The sequence below is a fragment of the Ranitomeya variabilis genome, chromosome 3 (genome assembly GCF_051348905.1).
Source record: "Ranitomeya variabilis isolate aRanVar5 chromosome 3, aRanVar5.hap1, whole genome shotgun sequence".
NCBI classification, from domain to species: domain Eukaryota; kingdom Metazoa; phylum Chordata; class Amphibia; order Anura; family Dendrobatidae; genus Ranitomeya; species Ranitomeya variabilis.
The window spans coordinates 780817309-780840745 of record NC_135234.1 but is presented as its reverse complement, the minus strand read 5'-3'; positions in this window follow the sequence as shown (position 1 = coordinate 780840745).

Genomic DNA, 23437 nt, shown 5'->3' with positions numbered 1-23437 from the left:
CACCTGTGGTTCTCAGTCAGAAGGGACCGACGCTGCTTAAAGGGGTCCTCTGGGGTGACGTTGTTGCAGCAAGATGATGACGCTTCCCACAGGTGAAGCGGGGTCCCCACGGCTCCCAAGGTGTATGGGCGAGGATGGTGTGTGCTGGCAAATAAGTGGAGGACACAAAGTTGTAAAGTCTTTACCTGGTTTACTGTCAGTAGCAGTCCACAGTTCAGGATACCAGGAACAGGTGACGGTATGGCTCGGCTGGCCTGGAGGCAATAGTGAATCCCTCTCCCAGGTGAGGTCCGTAAGCGTTCCTACGTGCACTGGTGTGCGAGGTCCCTGCTGCCTGTAGCTTGCTGGCAAAGTCCTCTTTCTCCTGCCCTAAGACAGGTATCTGTATGGTGGGCAGCTTGAGCCATTTTATAGGGTCTCTATCACGAATCTGGCTCTTCAGGTGCTGCTTCGCCTCCAGGTGTGGTGTGGGCAAATAAAATACAGTCCTATGCCCTCCGGTTCCGCTACGTGTCCTAGAGTACAACACAGCCTCGGGCTCCTGGTGCCTGTGCTTCAGCTCTGAGGGTGCCCGTTCACAGTTTCCCTCTGAGCCCCCTTCCTTCTCCACTATGCTCCTTTTCTCAGTAGCTCCACCACTTTCAACCCCTCGGGTTCACTTCCTTTCCCTGGAGCTGCAGCTCAGTCCTGGCTGCACGGCTCCGCTGTCTGCTCTGTTTCAGACTTCCTTCTCTCACCTCTCCATCTAACAGAGTGACTTGTTTGGTCTCCCTGGACCAACTGACTGACTCCTCCTCCAGATCAGAACACTTAAAGCTGGGGAAGCTCTCCTGAATCCGTGTCCTAAGCTCCTGCTTCTGGCCTGGATTCGGAATGTGTTGAACGTGGGTGCGTTACCTGGTAAAAATAATCCTTCTTGCCTCCAAGCATGATATTGTCCTCCCCAAAAGGAAGGCAAGATTACTGTAACAACCGGTTACCTGGGGTGTTACACTAGCGTCTTGTCTGAGCAGGTGCCACCGGGGGAAGGTCATAACAGCCAGGCGCTTTCTACTGTCAACAGAAATTGACGACAGGCTCACTCTGATAGCAATGAAGAAAGCCTGGATTAGGCCCAACTTTTCCACACCACTTGATGACAGCAGCACATATAATGTTTCTATTGTTCAGTATTTGAATGAGGCCCGTCATCTGTTACCTTCTAGGGTCTATGGATGACTGGATGTGGATCGCCCCCCAAGGGCCGTGGGGTACTCGGTATTGGGTCCTGCGGTTCACAGGGGGATGTCACGGTGGCTGACCCAGTCCGTGGCCCTGGGACATCCATGTAAAAGAGAAAGGTCTTTAAGGGGAATGTTGGTGATGCCACCTGTGGTATTCAGTCAGGGTGACCGACGCTGCTTTAAGGGGTCCGCTGGGGTGATGTTATTGCAGCTAGATGGTTTACCTTCCCAGAGGTGAACTATGTCCCCAGGGTTTCCCGGTGTGTAGATGGTGATATGGTAAATGGCGCAGAGAATAATGAGGACACAAGGTTGCAGTCTCTTTACCTTTACTGAAGACTTCAGCATCCACAGTCCAGAGCACCAGATCACAGGGCAGGCAGAGTCCAGCCAGTTTGGAGGCAAGTCCAGAACCCCCTTGCCCAGGTGGAAATCAATAGCCTTCCCTTGTGCTGCGGTGGTGTAGTCCCTTACTGCATAAGCTTCAAATAAGGGTCTCACAAATGTGGTGTCTCTCTCTGTCCCCCGTAGTCGGATAGGACAAAACCCGTATGACTGGTGGCTTCAGGCTGTTTATAGGGACTCTAGCATGCCCCGGCCTCTGAGGGCTGCCACCGTGCCTCCTGGGTGTAGGTGCGAACAGGTAACCTGCAATTATCTGTCCTGCCGGTCTCTGAAGTAAGGCATAAAGGTCCTTACTACCTTGGTGTTCCGGCTACCGGTATTCTGCGCCTCAGAAGGAGGCAGCCTGTTCCGGGCTGGTCCCCTTGTGGTATCCTCTCCTTTGCTTCGGCTTCCTTCACGCTCCCTGCAATACAGTTCTTCCCAGGAGCTGTAGCACTTCAGGCTACATGGCTCCTCTGCTTCCTTTCCCTCTGTCTCTCTGACAGAAACTGAACCCTTTCCCTCCAGATCAGGATGTTCTTATAGGGGAGTTCGCCGTAAATAGGCTTAGAGCTCCCCCTTCTGGTCTGGAGGGTGAACATGTTGCATGTTTGTAGTACCTGGATGCAGTTATCCTTCTTTGCCTCCAAACGTAGCATCACTCTCCCCGGGAGGAAAGCAATACCACTGTGACGACCAGGACCCTGGGGCGCCGCAGATGACCCTACTTATATTTTTTTTCTTGGCTTTGCACTTTGTGCAAGCCTTTATGACTTCTGAAGTACCACAACTACACGTTCTTATTTTTTTATGAGGCACTACAGTTGGTGCCTTCAAGGGTTTTTTTTTGTGTGCAGAGCTTTTATGAGTGTAGGAGTACCACGACTACACTTTATTCGCAATATTTGATTGCAGCAGTACAGCTGGTGCCTCCAGGGGTGTATTGATGACAACATTTCTCATTTTGGGCAGGAAGTGCATAGCCTTTATGAGTCTAGAAGTGCCATTACATGACAATGTGAGTAGAATGTGTATGAGGCTCCTTTATGTCAAATATAGGGTGTATCTGAGTCCCTGATTTTTGCCAGTTTTTGCTTCCTTCATTAATTACACAGAAATTTCCAATTTTTTAATAAAAAAAATTCTATTTTAGTTACTTAAATTCTATTTTTTTTAATCCTTTTTTTTTTAATTTTTCCTCATATACAAGCCATTTTACAGGAAAAAATGTGGGTTTTTTTAACTCCCGTAAACTCCAATTGCTCTTCGATTATGAATGTTTTATTGTCAATCCTTAAAGTGGAGTAAAAGTATGACCCCATTGTTCTCAGCAGTGATCTGGGGGTCAAATATGCTTCTAGGGGACTTCCCCATGCTGTTCTCCTTCCATTCAGCACTTTTTCCTTCCATTTCAACATTTTTATCACCCCCAAGACCTCTTTCTGGAATCTGCTGATTTATGAATTTTTATTGGCCAAGGAGATAAAAAAAAATGTTTTGAAACCCCTGCTTTGATCTATTTGAAGCCTTAGGGCTGCATGCATGATGCCCTAAGCAGGCGCCGGAGGAACAGCCGCAAACGTTCACAGGAGCAACATCGGAGTCGGATGTCTGAAGGTCCTTGTGCCAATTGTACCCCGAGTAGTGGCCTTGAATCTGGGACTCTGTATAAGTGGCGTAATTCTCTGACAACATTGTTCCCATTAACAACCTGGGAGCCAGATATTCGTCTGGGGTCTTCCTCATTGCTTTTCCCATTCCACATGAGCACTTTTTCCATCCATTTCAGCAGTTTTACTGCCCCCCCCCCCAGACACCCTGGGAGGGTCCGCAGAAAAAATGCCTGAGTTTCCCATTGACTTCCATTATACTCGTTACTTGAGTCGAGCACCCCATCAGTCTGACGTGCTGAATTTGAGAAACGAGCATCTGAGCATTTTGGTGCTCGCTCATCACTACTTGCATGCAGGGGTGAACCTAGAATCTGTGCTGCCTGAGGCGAAGTGCAGAACGGCGCCCCCCCCCCCCCATAGTAAATTTGTTTAAATCGGTAGGAATATGCGGCGCCCCCGCACCGCCGCAGGGCCGAGGGGTACCCGGAGCCGGGCCTCTAGTTCTCAGTCTCGGGGTTGTCACGGTGGCTAGACCCGGTCCGTGGCCCTGTCCGTCAGTGGGGGACGTCCGGTGTAATAGGTGGTAGTAATGGTAGCGATGGAGCGGTGCGGTTGTGGGGTGTAAGTCGCGGTAAATAACGAGGACACCAGGTTGCAGTCTCTTTACCTATTTACTGGAGATCTCTGAGTCCTCAGTCCAGAACACGGTTCACCAGGCTACGCAAGTCCGGCCGGTCCAATGGCACCTCCAGAGTTCTCCTCTCAGGTGGAAATCTGTGCCTTCCTTCTAGCGCTATGTGTTGTAGTCCTTCCCTGCTGTGCTCACGGAAAGTAACCCCACAACGGTTGTGTCTGTTTCTTAAGTTCCCTCACAACTCGATTTGATGTTCCTCTGTAATCCACCCCTTCCCTGTATTCAGGTTGGAATGGCACCCGTTTGTCAGGTAGGCCTGGAGTTCTTCCGGGACCCTAGAGTCGCCCCTCTCCCGCAATTGCCCCCCAAGACTTCATAGGTGATATGTGGTAGACAGCCCGCCTGAGACCGACTGTCCTGCCGCTGTTTGGAGTATGGCTTGAAGCTGTATTCTAATCCACTCCCTCGGCGTTCCGGCCACCGGTATTGCGCCTCAGCAGGGTGCTGCCTCTTTCAACAAAACCCCTGCTGGTATTCTCCTTCTGCTTGATCTCGTTTCTCACTCAGCACAATCTATCTCGCTTCTAGTCCTTTCTTGAGTCCCGCCGCTTCCAGGAGCCTGCGCGGACCCATTACGTTCTTTCAATGCCAAGCCTCTGCCAGGATCCCACCCCTGGCAGAGACCCTACAGTCTCTCCCTTCACAACACCCCCTGCCACAGGGTGTTGCTCCGTTCAATCCCGTCAGCGTTCTGTCTAACTTCCTGCCTGACCCCCAGTTTACCCACTATGGTGGGGAGTGGCCTAATGAATAGCACCCTTAGCTCCCCCCGGAGGCCCAGCTGTGAAACATATTGGTGTCTGTGATACCTGATTGGAGGAACTCCTTCGGTGCCATCGAACGTACCATGGCTCCCCTTAGCGGCGAAGCCACAGCACTGCAACGACCAGCACTCCCCCCTGGTTAAACACAGTACTCCGGGACTGGGAAGAAAAACAACAATACAGATTAGCAAAAAGACATACAATTTTGTTGAGTGCAAAACGATAAGTATACTTGAACAGGCTTCCCTTTATGGGAGGTGAGGACACTTTTAACGTTACAAACATGGTCAACATTATAAATTACAGGCTATGCATAACTCCTGTTACCCAACCGGGTATTCTACTTAGTGCAAATTCTGGAACAATAAATTAACATTGCCTTTAAGAAACATACACTCTTAGTTTACCAAAGGCCTTCCTATAATCACATTACAGGGTAAGGTAACTTCACATTCTCCTACTTTGAACCTGCAGGACCGCCTGTCCCTATGGCACCAGACCTACTGCCTCTCCTTTCTTTTACAGGACCGCCCCGTTCAGCCAGGGCCTACTGCCTTTCGCTACTATACATAGTATAGACATAACATTCCTTTCGTTTAAAGAACTCTGAGCCCGCTCTACTCGGCTCCTTTAAGGACTCACTCTCTAACCCCTACGGGTTCGCCTTCTGTCCTTAGTAACAAAGTAACTTTCTATGGGGACGCAGGGTTGACCTTCTATCCTCACCTTCATCATTACTTCCTTACTTTCAGCTATGCAGATCTCTATCTCTACCCCTACGGGCTCTCTGCATCTTTTCTTTCTGCAAAACATTATTTAGATTTCACATTTCAACAAATTCAACACATATAACTTAGCATGTAAAACAGTTACATTTCTTTTTCAAGCTTCATTATCACATTACTGTTCTGCAACAGTATCTTTCTCAAGTTCAATTTCACACATCCCCTTTAAGAGGGGACCAAGTCTTTCTGAGGTAGCTCGTCTTCTCAGCCTACCAGCCCACGCAAAGGTTCCGGTATGGTATCTTCGCAAAGTGTCTTTAACTAGAACCGGTAGGAAAGGTATCTTCACAAAGTGTCTTTGGCTCAAACCAATAGGGCAAATATCTTCGCAAAGTGTCTTTGGCTAAAACCAGTAGGGAGCACCTTTAAGAAGGTGCAAACTATTTACAAAAGAAAGTTCGAATCATGCACAGTCCATGATTTCTGCAGTTTGTGTAACTTGGTGCAAAAACTTCAAGAAAAAGAAAAACAAACAAAGGGGATCCCGGGTCAACAAAGGGATCCATTAACCCTAGACAGGTTTAGCAGCAACTCAAAAGAACAAACAGTAACTATTTACATTTTCATGGTATCGAGGTTTATTCTTCTTCTGGTGGCTTGGGTTCTTGAACCCCGGCCACTGTAGCACAGACACCAGCGGCAAGCTCCGCAGGGACCACCTGGTCGCCTGCTGTCTGAATTTGAAGCCTAACTCTGTCGGCAAGTTCAGGAGCTGCTACAAAGCGTACAGTAGAAACAGTAACAAGGTCTGGCAGCCCTGGATTGACCACAGTTGGGGCCACAGGTGCCATTCTCTCAGACTCGTATCGCTGAACTTTCCGGGCACGCCATCCTTGTGTGTTCCAGTGACGGGTATACGTCACCTGATCCCCCTCCCGGAGTGGTTCACCTTCTCGATCACAGCAGGGAGTCTCCACATCGTAGCCGGCAACGAAGATGCCAGTAGGTAGACCCGACTCCCAAATGGAACCCCACCCCTTCTTTGGGTGGAATGCCGCCACCGTCCCTCGCCTGACAGCATCCGTCCCATCATAGATCATTTTTTTGCCCTGCAGTTCCCGTTTTTCAACTTCAGTGCGCTGCCCCCAATGCTGGAGCACGCATTGTTTGTATTGGTCCCAGGTAAGTATCGCAATAGTGAGACCTTCCATTGGAATCCCATCCTGCTCGACCCAGGGAACATCACCCCTCCTGGGTCCATTTCTATGGGCTCTCCCCACCTGGTTGGCAATGGTGGTAACAACTTCCCCAACGCGCCGGGGGTGAGAACCGCCCGGTCGATTGTAAACGCGGGGTTACTGTTGTGGGGAGGATCGGTCGGGAGAGCAGAACCGTCCAGGGGAATAGGGGCGCCGCCCATACCTGCGCCTGATGTGGTTCCACCGGCGTCGCTCTGGTCCGTTAACGAGGACGCTGGAGTCTGCTGCAGCCCGGACCGGGGCTCCTCCAATGGGATGCTCGGACTCCGCTCCGCTTGCTGTGGTTCCTCCTCCTCTAACTCCGAGGTCGGGATTGGTGGACGTAGCTTCGCTGTCGGATCCGCAGGCTTCCGGTCCATCTCCGGTGAAGAAAGGCAGGCCTGAACCGCTTCTTCCTCGCTCAGGCACTCGCCGTTCATCATCGCCACCTGATAGTCGCTGGCAGTGCATGCACCTAACTCCGCCATTTCTCTGAGGTCGGGCTTCTCCGTCACCAGCCTCTCGCCGTTGCATATCAAGGGGTGTTTCTCTTCTGCTTTGGGGCAGGTCATTCCTCTGCAGCCAGAAGTGCAGGGGGCGGTAGCCATTTCTCGCGCCACACTGGGAGTCTCCGCCCATAACACGCCCTCCTTCCCCTTGGGTGTAGCAATGGCGGCGCCTTTTTGCGGGAACTTTTGGCGGCTAATGGCGCAGCACAGTCTTACAATAAAGTACAGTCAAAGCACAACAAATCACAGTCTCTAGGCACACATGACCTGATTCTTCAGGCTTAAGTAGATCCTGTTCGTGACGCCAAGTCTGCGGCGCCCCCGCACCGCCGCAGGGCTGAGGGGTACCCGGAGCCGGGCCTCTAGTTCTCAGTCTCGGGGTTGTCACGGTGGCTAGACCCGGTCCGTGGCCCTGTCCGTCAGTGGGGGACGTCCGGTGTTATAGGTGGTAGTAATGGTAGCGATGGAGCGGTGCGGTTGTGGGGTGTAAGTCGCGGTAAATAACGAGGACACCAGGTTGCAGTCTCTTTACCTATTTACTGGAGATCTCTGAGTCCTCAGTCCAGAACACGGTTCACCAGGCTACGCAAGTCCGGCCGGTCCAATGGCACCTCCAGAGTTCTCCTCTCAGGTGGAAATCTGTGCCTTCCTTCTAGCGCTATGTGTTGTAGTCCTTCCCTGCTGTGCTCACGGAAAGTAACCCCACAACGGTTGTGTCTGTTTCTTAAGTTCCCTCACAACTCGATTTGATGTTCCTCTGTAATCCACCCCTTCCCTGTATTCAGGTTGGAATGGCACCCGTTTGTCAGGTAGGCCTGGAGTTCTTCCGGGACCCTAGAGTCGCCCCTCTCCCGCAATTGCCCCCCAAGACTTCATAGGTGATATGTGGTAGACAGCCCGCCTGAGACCGACTGTCCTGCCGCTGTTTGGAGTATGGCTTGAAGCTGTATTCTAATCCACTCCCTCGGCGTTCCGGCCACCGGTATTGCGCCTCAGCAGGGTGCTGCCTCTTTCAACAAAACCCCTGCTGGTATTCTCCTTCTGCTTGATCTCGTTTCTCACTCAGCACAATCTATCTCGCTTCTAGTCCTTTCTTGAGTCCCGCCGCTTCCAGGAGCCTGCGCGGACCCGTTACGTTCTTTCAATGCCAAGCCTCTGCCAGGATCCCACCCCTGGCAGAGACCCTACAGTCTCTCCCTTCACAACACCCCCTGCCACAGGGTGTTGCTCCGTTCAATCCCGTCAGCGTTCTGTCTAACTTCCTGCCTGACCCCCAGTTTACCCACTATGGTGGGGAGTGGCCTAATGAATAGCACCCTTAGCTCCCCCCGGAGGCCCAGCTGTGAAACATATTGGTGTCTGTGATACCTGATTGGAGGAACTCCTTCGGTGCCATCGAACGTACCATGGCTCCCCTTAGCGGCGAAGCCACAGCACTGCAACGACCAGGACTCTGGGGCGCTGCAAATAAATCTGGTTCATACAGATTTATATCTATACTGTAAAAATGAGGACAATAGTGGATATTTTAATTTAGAGAAATAGAAAAAAGATGTCCAAACAGACCACGCCTCCTTCTCCCGAAACGCTTAGCCAATCACAAGCGCCGCACACGGGGCTGTCCGGAGCTAATAGCAGGGGCCTTCCCATTGGGTTCAGTAAGGGATGTGAGAGTGGGAAGGGTAGCGAGCGCAACCGACGCGCAAGAAAAATAAGGCTGAATGCCTGTATGTACCGAGGGGCAGCATTGGACATGGTGTGTAAGTTATGGGCCATCAGTCCTCCAGCAGAGATGTTTGTGAAAAGGACATCCTGCACCAGGGCGTACAAAGAGATCATGGGGCCCCAAACCACAAGCTCTTATTGCTCCCCCATCCCCGCCCCAAAAAAAAAAAAGAATTTGTCTGGATCACATAGGTACATATCTCCAACTTTGCTGCCGTTACAAAGTAATTTTACTCCTATTGAAGCCCCCAGATTCCTCTTTCATTGCCCCATAAAGTATGATGCCAACAAAGGTGCCCCGCAAACACTATGACCCCCCACACCGATTCCTCCACACGCGCAGTATGATAACCTTACTGTACCCCCTCAACTATCCCGCCACAGTATGATCCCCAGCTGTGAGCCCCATACAGCCCTCCATAATGTATAAAGGAGCTACATACAGTATAATGGCCCCTACTTCCTCATAGCCCTTCAAGTATTATCATGCCCCCCACAGAGCCCTCCAAATATTATAATTACTTCCATATAGTATAATTGGCTTCATATAGTCCTCCATATATTATAAAGCACCATCCATCATCTTCCATATAGTACAATGCCCCCATAGTCTTCCATATAGTATAATACACCCCCATAGTCCTCCCTATAGTATAATGCACCCCCCATATGCCTCCATCTAGTATAATGCACCCCATAGTTATCAATATATTATAATGCATCCCCCCATAGTCCTCCATATATTATATTGCCAGTGTGCGAGATTGTATCAAAGGCAAGGATACAACCTTTGACGTATATGAACGTCAAAGGTGGTGAAGGGGTTAAATTACATTATATACAGCACACATGTACTGGACAACACATGCTCATTACATACACATCATACAGTCACAGACACACACATCATACATGTCCTTAGTACACACATGCTATGTAACAGATGCACAGCAGGTACACATCATATACACAGAACATGCATGCAGGACAAGTGTGTATACATACACACCTCAGTATTCACACAAGATATCTAAACACACAAACATACACAGCCCCCCCCACACACACAGAGATACCACACACACACACAACCCACAGTCAACACAGACACAACCCACACTGACACACAACAGACACACCACATAGACAGACACAACCCACACACCATAGAGAGACAATCCACACACAGGCACACACAACCCAAACACACGCAGACACACAGACACAACCCACACACCACACAGAAAGACAGAGACACAACCCACACACAGACACGCAACCCAAACACAGACATACACACAAGCAGACACACACACACAACCCACACAGACACACACAAGCAGACACACACACACAACCCACACAGACACACAAGCAGACACACACAGAGACACGCAACCCACACACAGACACACAACCCACACAAACACGCAACCTGCAGACAGACCATACACAGACACACAGACACAACCCACACAGAAAGACACAACCCACACACAGACACTACTCACACACCACACAGAAAGACACGACAGAGAGACAACCCACACACTACACAACCCCCCCCCCACACACTCACACTCTTCTGTGCTAAGGGGTGGGGGCTGGTGTACATGTGCAGCTTCCCCTGCTCACAGCAGCTGAGCCCCACACCCACTCTCTGTGCAGGGATTGCCCAGCAGGGGATCTGTCACCTTGTGGATTGGAGCTGCTTCTCCAGCATCTTCCAGCACAGGTGCCTCCTCTCTGATCTTATTTCCTGGTTCTCAGTTCTTCTTCCCTCCAAAGACGCGCCATGCAGGAGGACAGGAGCACTGGCCAATCAGCTCTTCTGTCAGTGATGTGAGAGCTTTCATTGGCCAGTGTTCTTCTCCTGCAGGACACCTCCCCTCTGAGTTGCTGAACAGCATAAAAGCCACCACACACCAGTAATCAAAGTGCAGATTCCCCCAGTATGAAGCGGGCAGCAGCACAGCAGGAGATAGCAGGATGTCAGGGAGACAAGAGCGGCCAAATGCAGGCACAAGCCAGCATCTGAAAGAACGCTCCCCGCAGATGCCGCCCCCCTTTTTATCAGCAGGTGGCGCCGCCTGAGGCAACCAACTCAAATGGCCTCGTGATAGTGACGCCCCTGGGGGCATGAAGCATTTGCCACTCCCCATCATGTAGCAAAGGAGCTTCCTGGAACTGCATTGTGACACGCATACATGGAACGCATGCGGTTAGCTGCTGTTCACTGCTGGAAGCTCGTGCGGCTGGAAAGCAGCGCAAGTGCTCCGTCACTCGGAAAGGATGTATTGGAAGATGGCATCGTTATTTAGTGTTTGAAGGGTCCGTGCTACAGATAAAAAGCTGCCATGTTTGTTTTTTTTTATTCTTTATTTTATTTAATAAAAACCATGTTAGTATATGTGCTGCCGAAGCAAGTATAAGATGCACCTAAGATTTAGAGGAGAAAAATAGAAAAAAAATTGAAGCATGTATACACAGACCCCATTATCCCCATCCTGGTATACATGGCCCCCTCATCCATAAAAAAAGAAACAATCCTACTTACCTTCCCTCTGCTCACTTTCAACGTGGCATCCTGTTCTGCTGTCAGCAGATGATTTCAGCAGGTAGCAGCACATGACGTCACTGCCATGCACCCCCACACGCTGAGTTCTGATGCCAGAATATTTACTGCTCTCCACACCCGGAACTATGGGAGTGGAGAGCAGTAAATATTAATTCTGTTTACTAGCGAGGCACACGTGATCGCACAGCAGCTGTGGCAAACAGTGTGCCCGCTATTAAACAGAATTAATATTCACTGCTCTCCACTCCTAAAATCCCGTTCATCTCACATCACCGGCTTCAGTGCATAGAGGAGGGCGGGATATTGGGAGTGGGAAGCAGTGAATATTCATTTTCTTTAACTGCGGGCACAGGTGTTAGCTGCAGCCACCAGCTGCTGCCTCCTGCGACCCGCTGCCCCCATCCACAGCAGGTATATCTGAACTGTAAGACGCACCCCCACTTTCCTCCAAAATTTTGAAGGCAAAAAGTGTGTCTTACAGTCTGAAAAATACTGTAATTATACGATAATATTAATGTCTTCTTTCTAGAATTAGAATGTATTTTATATATGGCACCATCCACTGTTTATTAGTGTATGACTTTGTTATATTGCCAGTAAAGCATTGTTAAAAAAAAACACAGGAAGTTCCCGCTCACTGTGTGTAGCTGAAGCACAGTTTACTTTCACTTTACAAGCTGACAGACAAGATGCTCAGATCCTAAGCTATAATGAATACCAGTTGTCAGCTATCTTTGTCCCTGAATATATATATATATATATATATATATATATATATATATATATATTTGTTGAGGAGAGCCATAAGATCAAATACTTAATTAACCTCAACACATAAGGTAATTGAGAGAAGTAACCCATAACATGTATTGTTTAACCTTACATAAGTTTTCCTCAGACAAAGTAAGACACTGAAGATGGCCGCCATTTCCTGTTTCAGCAGACCGTGTGGTCTGGTATCCAAGATGACGCCCATCCTGATGACCTCATGGATCCACCCACAGCGACGCCCACTCTGATGACCTCACGGACCAACCCACCTTGATGACCTCATGGATCCGCCCATGGACTTGCTCATGCCCAACCCACTAACCAATGGAATACATCCGATCACTCCCATTTTAGAGCTAACCGAGCCCCCTTACAGGAGATATATAACATTGTGTTTTCACTAATAAATCCCTTCTTGGAGCTGAGCCATACATTGATCAAGGAGAGTTACAGCTGACTGTGTCTGGTGTATTTCTTTAGTGCACATGATCAATATCCATTAGGCCAGGAGTAGGCAACTAGAGAATTGAACATTTATATTAATTGTTCAACCCTAATATTTGGCCGCCCAACCTGGGGCCAGCAGAGGAGAGCCCTGAACCCTGAAAACCGGCGACTGGAACGGCTGGATGCACTGAGTACCCCGAACCTGGAGACTGATCAACTCCTTAACAGAACACGGTAAGTCTGCTGATTTTTTATAATCTGTAGTCTTTACCTGTGTCCTTCGGGGTATCCTGTGCAGATTGCCTGACCGTGTCCGGTTTTCTTGGTATCTGTAAGACGGCAGAAAGGGTATCTCCGCTGCTGGTCATTTAATTGCAAGAACCGTCACATGTTTTAGTTGCCTACTGCCTGTTACATGTTGTGAAGAGGGGAGATGACTGATAGTGAAGAGAAGTATTGTGTAAGGACAGTCAAAGCAGGTTTCTAAGAAAGAAAAAAAAAAGCAAGTGTTTACAGAGGGCTAGAGGCAAGTGATAAAACAGGAAAAACGGGTTTTTACACTGGTAGTTAGGAGAAGCATTGTGTTTGGAACAAGACAGGTTTCTAGGAAGGAAAGCAAGTGTTTACAGAAAGAAAAGCATGTGGTAGGACGGGAAAAACAAGTTTGTTTGTTTTTTTTAGGGAAGGAAAGCAAGCAAGTGTAGAAAAAATAAAATAATTTTTGTCTGTGGTATACGGTTGTCGCCTGTGATAAGATTTTCAGTTCTGTACAAGAGAGACTAGGACCTGGAGTGAATTGACTCGGCCTAGGGGGGCCCGGTAAATCTTGGAGCGAATTGGCTCAGTTCGGGCATAATAAATTGTGTAGCGGCTCATTGAAACTTGGAGCGAATTGGCTCAGTTTGGGCCAATTAAATTTATAGTTTTTCTTTTTTTTTGCCCCGTGACATCGAGTGAATTGACTCTGCACGGGGACCGGTAAGTTAGGGAGCAATTTGACAAAGTAGGGAATAATTGGTTTGTAAAGTACGGAGCACGGAAGTCAGACAGGGACCACGTGACAAGAAGCAATAGGAACTGGGTACTGGAGACTCAGTTCCCTTTAGAATCTCAGGTTTGAGTCATCTCCCCCGTCTTATTGTTTGTTTGGTGTTTGTTATCTTGATAGATAGATAGATATACTGTATATCTATAGAAAGATGGATAAATTAATGCAGTTCTGCCGTATAGGCACTAAGCCAAATTCAGATGGCAAGTTAGACTCATGCACATTAGTGGAAATTGTGTGGAATGCCAGAAGGGGGGATGGTTACAGCCCCTGGAGTGGAAGATTGTCTTAGAAAAAAAAAAAAAAGAAAGAAAGAAAAGGTATCCTAGAAGATAATGGATTGTTGTCTATTGCTAGGGCAGGAGAAAGAGTCTCTGAAAGTCTGTATAAAAAAAAAAAAATAATAAATAAAAAAAAAAATTGGAAATTGGGTAGAAGAGAAAAGGAATAGAAAGAATAGAGTTTTGACCTATGTGTATTACAAAAATATATCCTGTGAGCGGCCACCACCGTATAATGGTGGCCCAGAGCCATGTGCTAAATGTAATGGTGGCCATTTTGTTAATGGCGAATGTGTTAAATGTAAAAGCAGCCAAAATGGTGGCCCAGAGCCATGTGGTAAATGTAATGGTGGCCATTTTGTTAATGGCGAATGTGTTAAATGTAAAAGCAGCCAAAATGGTGGCCCAGAGCCATGTGGTAAATGTAATGGTGGCCATTTTGTTAATGGCGAATGTGTTAAATGTAAAAGCAGCCAAAATGGTGGCCCAGAGCCATGTGGTAAATGTAATGGTGGCCATTTTGTTAATGGCGAATGTGTTAAATGTAATAGCAGCCAAAATGGTGGCCCAGAGCCAGGTGCTAAATGTAATGGCGGTCATCTTGTTGGTGGTAAATATAATTCTGATGGCGGCCATCTTGTTGGTGGTAAATATAATTCTGACGGCGGCCATCTTGTTGGTGGTAAATATAATTCTGACGGCGGCCATCTTGTTGGTGGTAAATATAATTCTGATGGCGGCCATCTTGTTGGTGGTAAATATAATTCTGATGGCGGCCATTTCATGGATGGCAAATGTAATTCTGACGGCAGCCATGTTGTGGATGGCGAATGTGCTGCTCCTGGTGGTGAACATCTCAGATTAAGGTTACACGCCACATCACCAAATCCTTGTTATCCAGTAATGACCACTAACGGCCAATACTATATTCCTTCGGGAAGTGAACAGGCTTTACCCATGTTTCCTATCTCAGTTGTTTCCAATGGGGCACCAACCCTTTCCTCTATCACTCCTGTTGTGAATCCAGCAGTCCTCCCACCTGGATCGTCCCCAGCACCTACCCTTTCTACTGTCACTTCCACTGCCAATTTAGCCGCACACCCACATGAGATGCTCCAAGCAGCGGCCTCTCCTCCCAATGCTTCCACAACAGCACTCTCACGCAGCCTACATAACCCTATGCCCAGTACCTCACAGGCTGTCTCGCAGCCAAGCGCACACCTGTATGGGACGGTGGCGACTGTATCAAGGGGGGGCTCAATGTGGGAGGGGGATACCAATAGCACAGGAAGCACAAAGGGGAGGGAATGTTGGCAACCTATTTTTGAAAAAGAACTTCCTGAGGGACCCCTGGTAGTGGTGGGAAAGGGTGACATAACAACAATGGAGACAGACGCTATTGTTAATGCTGCCAATTCTCGGTTAGAGCACAATGGAGGTGTAGCTAGAGCTATAGTGGAAGCAGGAGGGGCGACTATTCAAGCTGACAGTCGAATCATTGTTGAGTCACGTGGTCAGATAGCTGTTGGGGACATAGCGGTGACTAAAGCTGGCAATCTTCCATGTAGAATGATCATACATGCTGTGACCCCTACTTATGACCCTATTCATCCAGACGTCAGTGCTCAACAACTTCGTGCCGCAATAACTCGCATTTTAGAGTATGCAAATATTAGTGAGCACATTGAGACCTTGACAATTCCCGCCATTGGTGTTGGCATTTTCGGTTTCCCTGTTCATGAATGTACAAGGGAAATCGTTGAAATTATAATAAACAAGTGTAGCCCCCCAAGCATTTGCTGCCTTTCTGAAATCAGGTTAAATAGTAATGAGGACAGGACTGTTAAAGCTTTTAAGACTGCCTGCATCACCTGGACCCCACACCATGATACTGGAGCTGCCCAAATAGAGCCCCTCATTCCAGGACTGTTACCTCCTCCTGCTCCTCATAAACAAGGGATTACATCTGTACTCGCGGTGCCATCTCTACTCCCGCCTCAGGTGCCGCCACCAACAGTGCCGATGCTCATGTCTGAGGAGCCCACCATCTATGTCAAGTTTACACCCCAGCAAGCTTCTACTCTGTTGAACCAAGTTCTAGATCCAGAAAAACAGCCGATGCCTTTCTACAGGAGCATGACGAGACATGGGACTCTGGTGTTGAGTTCTGCCAAGAACCTAAGACAAGGGCCTCAGATGAGTTGGCTGACCTATCAATTATTATTGTCGCAAAAGGTTTCCAGATGCCTCAAAGCTGATACAGCCATTGTACGATGACCTCAAGACGTCAGCGTTTCCACTATGTACTAAATCCGTGGAAGCTTTCTACGCTCTTAAACAGGCCATACAGTCTGCACCAGCTCTTGGAATCCCAAATTATCAACTACCTTTTTACTTGTTTGTCAGTGAAGTAGCAGGACATGCTTCCGGAGTCCTAGCACAAAAACATGGGGGAAGAACAAGACCAATCGGCTACTACTCTGCCCGCCTGGACTCTGTGTCTCAAGCTTCCCCGACTTGCCTCAGAGCTGTTCATGCTGCACATATGCTTCTGGACAAAACTTCTGATATCATCTTAGGACATCTGGTTCTCTTAATGGCTCCACACGACATAAAAGCTATATGAGACTCCAATGTTTCCTCTTGATTCCGGATAATGTCACTCAAACTGTCCACGCTGCTTCCTCTTTCCAGGGGGGATGTGGATGATGATACTGATGCTCTCGGAGAAGATGCCTCTACACACTCAGAGGATTATGACTGTCTTGAACAAATGCATGAAGAAGGAGCCTCCCAGAAAAATGTGTCTGAAGACCCACTCCCACATGCTGACCTGACGTTCTTCACTGATGGTTCCAGATTTGCAGATAGAACAGGAAGGTTCCATACGGGATATGCCGTGGTTACACATGACCTGGTCATCTCAGCCGGATCCCTACCACCGCAAGTCTGCACAAGAAGCGGAACTTAAAGCTTTGACGTTGGCTTGTCAGGAAGCGACGGAGAAGATGGTCAACATCTACACGGATTCAAGATACGCTTTTGCAGTGGCTCATGACGTCGGCAGTATGGAACTCCTCTAAAACATGCTGCTACCATGCAAGAACTTGTGGTCACTCTGGATCTACCTTCAAAGGTTGCAGTGATCAAGATCGAAGCTCACGGGAGACTGGATTCTCCAGAAGCAAGGGGGAACTTCTTTGCTGACAAAACAGCAAAAACCTATGCTGTGGATCCATTTGGGAAAGAAAAAGCAGCGGTGTACGTGTCACAAGACACTGAAGAAGGGACTAAAGGCTCTCTTATGAGGATCATCCATCTACATCAAGACAAGACATCAGATGATGAAAAGAAGTCATGGCAAGAAGGAGGAACTAAAAAAGGATGAAGATGGAGTCTGGAGGGTGAACACAAAGGTCTACCCCGTAATCTGTACCCTTCAGTGACAGAATGGGCACACGGTATCACCCACAGAGGCAAGAATCGGATGAATGACCTGATTGGAAGATTTATATGGCACCTGGGATCTCTACTGTCACCCACAATTATTTCAAGTCCTGCCTTGTGTGTGCAGCATGCAATCCAGCACCACCTCAGAAAGTTACTCAGAAACATTTGGCTAAACCACTTTATCCCTTTCAGAGGATTCAGATTGATCACATTCAAATGCCAAAAGTAGGGAAGTGCGAGTATGTATTGGTAGTAACTGACATGTTCTCAGGATGGCCCGAAGCCTATCCAGTAACAAACATGACTGCCAGAGTGACTGTTAAGAGACTGATGACTGAAGTAGTCTGCAGATATGGGGTCCCAGAGGTAATTGAGAGTGACCAAGGACCTGCGTTCACTGCAGCATTGTCTAAGGAACTATGAACATTGGTTATTTGGGTTTACATACTCCATATCAACCCCAGAGCAGTGGGAAAGTAGGAAGACTGAATGGCACCTTCAAAAATAAAATACTGAAAGCCAGTCAGGAGGTCAGACTTCCTTGGACAGACATTTTGCCCATTGCCTTATACTCCGTCAGAAACACTCCAAGGGGTCCCACTAAACTCACACTATACGAGATTCTTTTTGGGGGGCCTCCGAGGTTGGGTCAATATTTTCCACAACAGCTAGCCTTAGGAAGTGATACTCTTGTAAAATATGTAATTGTTGTTACTAAAGAACTGTCAATAACACATGTACAAGTTTTATCATCCATTCCAGGTCCAGATTCCAGTGACGGTACCCATGCTTTCTAACCTGGTGACTACATGCTGGTAAAGACGTTCATCAGAAAGACATTCCTGGAGTCGAGATTTGAGGGTCCCTACCAAGTGCTCCTGACTACTCCTACTTCAGTCAGGGTTGCTGAGCGCCTCCTGGATCCATCTCTCACATTGTAAACTTCTTAGACAGGTAGGGACAGAGTAGGATCTGACCTGCTTGTCAAAGTCCAGCTACAAAGGGAGGTTTTCCACAAGGGAAAACTTGTCTCAAACTGGTGAAAACTCCAATTCCCCCTCCCGGGCAAGACGGTCAGATCTAGGATGTGTACAACAGGGTTAGTCGCACATGTGTATTTTACTCTAAGTAACCATGGAGATGGGAGATTGGAGAGTAATAGATCCAGCAGGTTGGGAAGTCCCGAGGACACTGGTAACACGCTCCGATATACCTCCGCAGTATACCCATAATCGGTCACACATTCTCTGGTGTCTATAGCATCCATATTGTCATGAAGCCTCTGATGTCATAATAACACTTAACATCGATGGGTTAGGGAACCACGGTGGGATCAAGATAAAAGAAAAGGTTAATAAAGTATTTAGGGGGGACTGTTGAGGAGAGCCATAAGATCAAATACTTAATTAACCTCAACACATAAGGTAATTGAGAGAAGTAACCCATAACATGTATTGTTTAACCTTACATAAGTTTTCCTCAGACAAAGTAAGACACTGAAGATGGCCGCCATTTCCTGTTTCAGCAGACCGTGTGGTCTGGTATCCAAGATGACGTCCATCCTGATGACCTCATGGATCCACCCACAGCGACGCCCACTCTGATGACCTCACGGACCAACCCACCTTGATGACCTCATGGATCCGCCCATGGACTTGCTCATGCCCAACCCACTAACCAATGGAATACATCCGATCACTCCCATTTTAGAGCTAACCGAGCCCCCTTACAGGAGATATATAACATTGTGTTTTCACTAATAAATCCCTTCTTGGAGCTGAGCCACACATTGATCAAGGAGAGTTACAGCTGACTGTGTCTGGTGTATTTCTTTAGTGCACATGATCAATATCCATTAGGCCAGGAGTAGGCAACTAGAGAATTGAACATTTATATTAATTGTTCAACCCTAATATATTTACTTACTGTTGAATGAATGGCTGGACAGTAGAGAGACTAATCCGTTACCAAAAGATTTACCTGGAATTGTATTTTCCTGGCATCTGTAAGCAGCACGTCTTCTTCAAATATAAATCTCCAATGTCTCTTATACATGACCATGGCCTGTACCAGCTCCTCTGAGCCTGAAAAGGGATGACCAGTATTGCCAAAGTTACTTCTCCTCAATCTACCTGTGAACTTTAGGAATTAACATTAGAGGATGGAAAACATAGCTGGACAGATTTTTCCAACTTGCTGAAAGACGTCCAGGGCCACTGGATACCCTTCATGGACCAGAGAACATCATTTCTTGACTTTCTTGTTTGGAGCAGTTGCCATCATGTCTGTATTTGGAATCTCAAGAAATGTCCAAACTCAGACTCCAATGCACTGAACACAAACACTGTGGAGACAATCTGCTTCCTGATTTCACGGGAATCCGTCAGTGATTTTCTCTCCTAAGCCATGTGTATAGAATAGAATGATACATGATATCTGCAATCTAATGTATCAATCCAGAGAAATCCACATAATATGTAAATGAGCTGTTAAGATCTATGGGTGGGACATAGATCTCCTGGACACTGCCTCCAGAGTCTATTGTAAATGAATGCAGGTGTCATCAGTGCGAAGCATGTAATAACTGACAGCCTGATCTCCTGAGCATTAACCCCTCAGAATCCACTATCAACAGCAGCAGCTAAATGTTGATTGGAGGGAGCGTTCTCCCTTTCATGGTGTCTTGATGAGTCCAAACCAAGTACTGGCCTGCGGGTCACTCACCTGCAGTGGTCTATTACAGCCGCTACTGGCAGGGCCCAACATGGCCCCTGTAAATGTCAGACTGACAGGTCTAATACCCTGCTATGCATACATATTGCAGGGCACGGTAACTATTCAAAAGTATGAACGTTGTTGTCCTGTATCCTGGTGTTCTGTGGCAAATGCACGGTGTTGGGCTGTGAGCACAACCCCCATATGTGGATGTCAGGCACTCAGACCATCCTCATGGAGTCGGTTTCTAACCATTTGTGCAGACACATGCACATTTGTGGCTGGCTGGAGGTCATTTTGCAGGGCACTAGCCATGCTCCTCCTCGCACAGAAGCTGAAGTAGCGGTCCTGCTACTGGGTTGTTGCCCTCCTACGGCCCCTCCACGTCTCCTGGTGTACTGGCCTCCAGACACTACGCTGACAGACACAGCAAACCTTCTTGCCACAGCTCGCATTGATGTGCCATCCTGGATGAGCTGCACTACCTGAACCACTTGTGTGAGTTGTAGAGTCCGTCTCATGCTACCACGAGTGTGAAAGCACAACCAACATTCAAAAGTGACCAAAACATCAGCCAGAAAGCATTGGTACTATGATGTGGTCTGTGGTCCCCACCTGCAGAACCACTCCTTTACTGAGTGTGTCTTGATAATTGCCAATAAGTTCCATCTGTTGTCTATTCCATTTGCTCAACAGCATGTGAAATTGATTGTCAGTGTTGCTTCCTAAGTGGACAGTCTGATTTCACAGAAGTTTCATTCACTTGCAGTTATAGTCTGTTTAACCCCTTAGTGACGGAGCCAAATTTTTGAAAACTGACCAGTGTCACTTTATGTGGTAATAACTCTGCAACGCTTCAACATATGCCAGTGATTTTGAGATTGTTTTTTTATGACACATACTTTATGATAATGGTAAATTTAGGTCAATATGTTTTGTGTTTATTTATAAAAAAAAAAAATATCAGAACTCTGAGAAAAATGTAAAAAAATTAGCAATTTTCAAAATTTGAATGATTATCCCTTTAATCCATATATAGTCATAACAGACTAAAACATTAATAAATAACATTTCCCACATGTCTGCTTTACGTCAGCACCATTTATAAAATATTCTTTTATTTTGTTAGCATTTTAGGAGGCTTAAAACTGTAGCAGTAATTTTTAATTTTTTTGAAGGAAATTTACAAAAAATTTTTTTAGGGACCTATCCATAATTGAAGTGCCTTTAGGGGTCCCATATATTACGAAACCCCCAAAAGTGATACCATTTTAAAAACAGCAACCCCTGACATATTGAAAACTGCTGTCAGGTAGTTTATTAACCCTTCAGGTGATTTTCAGGAATTAATGCAAAGTGGCATAACAGATGAAAATGTATTTTTACCACCTAAATGCCGCTAACTTCTGAACAGATTACTACAAACTGTAAAGCGCTGCGGAATATGTTGGCGCTATATAAATAAAGATTATTATTATAGCCGTCAGACTCTAAGGCCGCTATTTGGTCATGAATTGCCATGACAAACATCAGGACCACACAATCATGATCTGAGGGCACCAATTTGGATAAAGAGGAAGCCCCCACACTTTGCTAACCATTTATAATGATGTAGTCACAATTGACATCAGCATTTAAGGGGTTAAATAGATTTGGATGGTGCAGACACTGATCGTGGCTGATAGAGCAAGTTGTCAGTTATAGCGTACAGCCGACAGCTGCTGGATTGTCATCTGTATGGGAAGGCTATTCTCATATCTCAGGTCAGTTAAAAGACGTATCGGCTGTCATTAAGGGGTTAAGTATTCCTGTTATTTTTTGAGCAGTGTATATAAATACAGTCTCTGCTGGATGGATAATTATTTCCTGGTTTAAATGGCTCAAAAGTTACAGGTAACAGGTCTGTGGTAAGCGTCCTGCTAGTAGACTGCTGTCCAAGCCTGGCGAGGTAACGGGCCTGTGGTAAGCATCCTGCCAGTAGACGGCTGTCCAAGCCTGGCGAGGTAACGGGTCTGTGGTAAGCGTCCTGCCAGTAGACGGCTGTCCAAGCCTGGCGAGGTAACGGGTCTGTGGTAAGCGTCCTGACAGTAGACGGCTGTACAAGCCTGGCTAGGTAATGGGTCTGTGGTAAGCGTCCTGCCAGTAGACTGCTGTCCAAGCCTGGCGAAGTAACGGGTCTGTGGTAAGCGTCCTGCCAGTAGACTGCTGTCCAAGCCTGGCGAGGTAACGGGTCTGTGGTAAGCGTCCTGCCAGTAGACTGCTGTCCAAGCCTGGCGAGGTAACGGGTCTGTGGTAAGCGTCCTGACAGTAGACGGCTGTACAAGCCTGGCAAGGTAACGGGTCTGTGGTAAGCATCCTGGCAGTAGACGGCTGTACAAGCCTGGTGAGGTAATGGGCCCGTGGTAAGCGTCCTGCCAATAGACTGCTGTACAAGCCTGGTGAGGTAACAGGTCTGTGGTAAGCATCCTGCCAGTAGACGACTGTACAAGCCTGGTGAGGTAACGGGTCTGTGGTAAGCGTCCTGCCAGTAGACTGCTGTACAAGCCTGGTGAGGTAACGGGTCTGTGGTAAGCGTCCTGCCAGTAGACTGCTGTACAAGCCTGGTGAGGTAATGGGTCTGTGGTAAGCGTCCTGCCAGTAGACTGCTCTACAGGCCTGGCGAGGTAACGGGTCTGTGGTAAGCGTCTCATCAGCAGCTTCTCTTTAAAAGCATGAGTTAAATTGTTTTGTAATTTCTTAATTTAAGGGACATGCGCCGTCTTACAGATGAGAGGATCCTTTAGATGTGATCTTGTTTGTCTGCACATTTCACAGTGTACATGATGGATGGTACAACAGCTATAATAATCTGGTGGTTGATACTCCCGTCCCAAGTTTGAGAAGAGTCAGCTCACCACTAGTGAACTCCTGGTGCACACAACTCCATCCTGAACCATCATCCGCTCAACTAGAAGAGCAAAGATTTGTCACAGCTCCCAGATGTCAAGGCTTTGTTAGTGAAGACTTTAAAATTGCAATTGATCATCACAGAGCTGAATACCCCTGTAATATGTAGAAAGGTCCTTACCATTTAACACGTGATCCCTGATATCTACCTATGAGACTGGGTGAAAGGGGAAAATGCTACACTGACAGCCGCTTGGTGGGACACCTGCTAGTTGGCCGAAGTCTTCATTGGAGGGCGGCTGTCCTAGTTCATAAGGGTCTTCCCTACACAGAACAAGTTCATTGATCCTCATGGCAGGTATATCATGTTATCTGGGGGACATCTT